Source organism: Magnolia sinica, chromosome 8, assembly GCF_029962835.1.
Source record: "Magnolia sinica isolate HGM2019 chromosome 8, MsV1, whole genome shotgun sequence".
Taxonomy (NCBI): Eukaryota; Viridiplantae; Streptophyta; class Magnoliopsida; order Magnoliales; family Magnoliaceae; genus Magnolia; species Magnolia sinica.
In genome coordinates this window covers 66,853,064-66,857,574 of record NC_080580.1, presented here as the reverse complement: position 1 = coordinate 66,857,574, position 4,511 = coordinate 66,853,064, and the positions used below count along the sequence as shown (strand labels likewise).

At 40.4% G+C, this 4,511-nt stretch overlaps 1 non-coding gene across 1 annotated transcript; it reads left to right on the top strand.

Annotated features, from left to right (window-relative positions):
• The first annotated feature begins 863 nt into the window (after window positions 1-863).
• TRNAE-CUC (transfer RNA glutamic acid (anticodon CUC)) lies at window positions 864-936 on the top strand. Its single transcript has one exon. It is a non-coding gene; the product is annotated as a tRNA-Glu (tRNA).
• Window positions 937-4,511: the final 3,575 nt, after the last annotated feature.

The window sequence follows — 4,511 nt, the reverse complement described above, 5'->3', positions numbered from 1 at the left end:
TTTCATGTTAGGCACGGCTTCTACAACTCAAAGGATCAAAAGTTATATTTCAAGTAAAACTTACACTATTTATATTTATAGCAACATTGAAAATAAATGAGACTTTTGAGCATCCATCTGATAGAATCTCGCAAATTTGGCATGAGCAACCGGTGTGGTGGGGTTGGTTGGCTTAAGTAGCTTTTCGTACCTAAAATAATATATAATATGTCGAAAACCTCATCCTGAGTTATGAGATACGACTAATTTAAGGTTCCGACGGTCAAGATCATTTCTACCTCCAATCAAGCCTTCTATGTCCAGCGTTGCCATGAAAGTATCTGCGACCTGCATTACATCAGTTTTTTATTTTTTTGAAAACTCTCACTGTACTTTGAGTGAGAAGGCTGTTATATTTATAGAGTTACAAGACTTGATGCACAAGTTATTTAAATATAATACATAATAACACTAAGTGTACTAGTTTTCAAAATACAGCAGATACACTGACAACAAGGAGCAGCTAATAAAAAATTTCCGACGAGAGAAAAGCTGCATATTCAAGGCAGCCTTGAATATGCAACTATCCTTAATAGAGAGATTGACAAAACCTATGAGTGTACTCAGCTAAGAAATATATCTTCGACCAACGTAATGAACGGCCTAGATCTCACAGTTGCATATCCCATGACCAAGGTTCTTTATAAAAAGGAAAGAAATAATCAGACATTAATTATCATAAGTTTGAGGAGGTCAAAAGCACGTGCCACTTATCTCATACGTGTCGATCCATGTTGGTAGTCCAGCTCAAAAATCATACCTGATCCCAACGCGCGCGCGCGCGTGTATATATATATATATATAATCCACAAATGTACAACAACTCCGTTGTAGTCTAGTTGGTTAGGATACTCGGCTCTCACCCGAGAGACCCGGGTTCAAGTCCCGGCAACGGAAATTTTTGACTGCGAATGTAACCTACATGGGTCCCACCGCGATCAGGCTGCTCTTTTTGGGAAACGGATTGGCTACTCCCTCTGCCACCAGCCACGGCCGGTGCTCTGTGGGCCCCACATGATGTTTCATGTCATTTTAGGGCATAATCCCAAAAATGAGAGCGATATAAATCTCAGGTAGATCACACCACAAGGAAAACAATAGTGATTGGATATCCACCATTAAAATCCCCTCCTAAGGCCGGTACTGTTTATTTGACATCTAATCTGTTGATTACATCGTACAACTTTTAATGGTATCCGTTCTTTCAACACTGTTTCGTGTAATGTGGTCAACTTGAGGTTGGGATATACCTCAGTTTTGGTCTCATACCATAAAATGGCCCACAGAGCACCGACCACCAGCCATTGGCTGGTGGCAGGGGGGGTAGCGAATCCGTTTCCTATTTTTGTGTTTGTTATCACATCATACCAGTAGGAATGACCCTATGAACGGTTTGGATGGCATATAAACATCATGCTGGACAGAAAATGGTTTCAACAGTCTCCGTTCAATCCCCACTGTTTCCCAGCGTGTGTCCCAATTGAGTATGAGATCCGTGCCAATTTTTGTTTCAATTCGATGGATGGGGTGGATTCTCACAAACATCACGGTGGGCCCCACCTAGCTTCAGACAATGTACTGCACATTTGGATCCCACAAATTGAGTTTGTGGTCCATGTAATCGATGAGAGATGCTAGAAATATTCCACTCATGATCGTTGCCGTCCAATTATTCACTTTAAATTTGGACTAGTCCATGATGGCCCCACCGTGATGAAGATTCTAATTAGGAGTGATACGTGCAACTACAGTATGAATTTCGCATGAAATCTTTTACCGACCGCGCGTGCGCTTGCCGGCACACGTAAAATATAATAATAATGATAAAATCCAGACGCCCAAGTGCTTTTGTCTACCATGGGCTTGCCACCTTCTGGTGATCTAAATCATTCAATTGGTGGGGCAGGGCCTCTTGGAGCAGAGACACTCCCGAAATCATCCATCAGCTTATCTTTATTGTCAATTTGGTGTAGTGAGGCATTCACAGCTCTTTAGACTCTGTGGGCCCACCTGATGTATGTGCTTTATCCATGCTTTCCATCTATTTTTCTAGCTTATTTTATGACATGAGATGAAAATTAAAGCATACCCAAGCACCACACACACCACGTAAAATAGTTTGGATAATGACATCCACCATCGATACAGTGTTAGGGCCTGCAGTGAAGTTTATTGGTCTTAAGTTCACACGGATCTTGTTGAAAGGAAAATACAGATATCACTTCGATCCAAAACTTCCGAGGTGCCCAGGAAGTGTTCAAAAGTACGCATTCAACTCCCACATTCCTATGGTGTGGTTCACTCGAGTTTCATAAATGCTTCAATTTTTGTCTCGTCTTAAAATGAGCTGGAAAAATGGCTGGGCAGCATGAATAAACATATACATCATTGTGGGCCCCATGAAGTCTTCATACCATCAGAAATGATGGTGATTGTTGATGCTAAGATCTGGTCATCCCTACTAGACCATCATGTACCTACAAAACTAAGTGATAATAGAGCTTTGGTTGTAACCGAAGACTCTCCAACACCCAAGTTAGAATAAGCACACTTTAGGTCTAGTTATAATAGGATGATAGTACATACCTTTTATTGTAAGTAGGGCATTCTTATAACTATTAAAAAAAATAATAATAACTAAAGGGATGTTTGTAGTGGTTTTCCCGACAGGTTTTAGCTGTCGGAGTCTCCAACAGTTGCTACTCCGGCAAATCCAAAAATCCGTCGACAAAAGTTCATAGTTTTTAACGGTGGCCATTCAATACCCTTTTTTTTTTTCCTTTGGTGTGGTCTACTGAGATTTAAATGTGGATTATTTTTTGGGTCAGGCTCTAAAATGTTCTTGAGAAATGAATGGACGACATGGATAAAACACATACATCATGGTGGGCCCATCCCAACATCCACCTAATTTTTTGGGAATGTTTTAATAGTTAAAATCATTGTCCCACTGCTATTTATGGTGTGGTCCACTGTAGCATTTTAAATTACTCATATTTTGGGTGAAGATCTAAAATGATCTCTCAAAATTAATGAACAGTGTAGACATGATAAATACATCATTGTGAGGCCCATTTAACATTTATCTACTTTGAACCGTTCGTACAACTCTGAGCTCAGGAGCGTTAGCACTATATCTCTCAACCCTCCTCTCTCTCTCTCTCTCTCTCTCTCTCTCTCTCTATGATTTACAAATTTGGGGGATTTGGTAATTTGTGAATTCCCGATTTGATGTGGACCCCCATTTAGGGATTTTAGGGTTTACAGATTTCATCATGGACCACGAATTGGGGATTTTCTAATATTACAAATTAGGGATTTGGGGATTTTAGAATTTTGGGGATCTTAAGGATTTTTGAAATCGGGGATTTCAGGTGTTACACTTCACGTCACCTGTTGGATGTAGTGGATATGCCACACTGGTGCATGTGATGGCGTGCAGATGGGAAGAAGTGGATTGGGTTATGCGCTATGGGGCCCACCATGATGTATATGTTTTATCCACATCATCCATCTATTTTTTAAACTCATTTTAGGGCATGAGCCCAAAAATAAAATAAATAAAAACTCAAGTAGACCACACTTCAGGAAACAACAATGATTGAATGCCTACCATTAAAAACTTCTTAGGAGCCACCAAAAGTTTTGTATCATGTTGATAATCCAGGTGTGCCTAACCTTATCGATATGTTGGGCCCTAGGAAGATTTTAACTGTGGTGTCATTATCTCAACTGTTTCCTTATGCTGTGGTCCACTTGAACTTGGGATTTACTTCATTTTTAGGATCATGACCTAAAAAGATTTGAAAAAAAAAAAAAACGGATGGACAGCCTAATATCAAACACATACATTACAATGGGCTCCACAGCCGTCACCACCCAATCCTCTTCCTAGACATGCAGCCTCGTCCGGACTCGGATTCGGTAGTGGCCCCTCCAGTATTGATCCTGATCTGCTGGAAAAGCTATGTGACCACATCATGATGTACATGTTTTATCCATGTATACAAATTAACTCAATATTGTACAAACTCCATGCCAACAACCCTATTTGTTACTAATAGAGAATCTTATCATAAAAATAACTTTGTGGCTTTCACATTCGTTGATTTGTTTTCTCACTGCTTCATGTGGCCATTCAAGTGGTTTTGTCAAGAGATGGGGAGGTGATTGGGTTTCAACCCACAAGTCGCATAGTTGTTAATTGTTGGGCTAGCAATCCTCTGGCAAAGGTTCTTTATGAGGGGCGGAAGCTTTCCCCAAGTAAAAAGGCCAAAGCCAGTTCCCATTACTCGATTTTCAGATTGTGGGGCCTGTTTTGATTCATTGAAAGGACGGGAAAGGAAACATTATTTCCCATGAAGCTTTCCTCTGTTTGTGAAGTCCTTTTACAACACGAGCCAATATGCCATTTGGTCGCTGTACCCCATATTTGGCAGTCTTTATAATGGCACGAAGAGGGACATTGGACA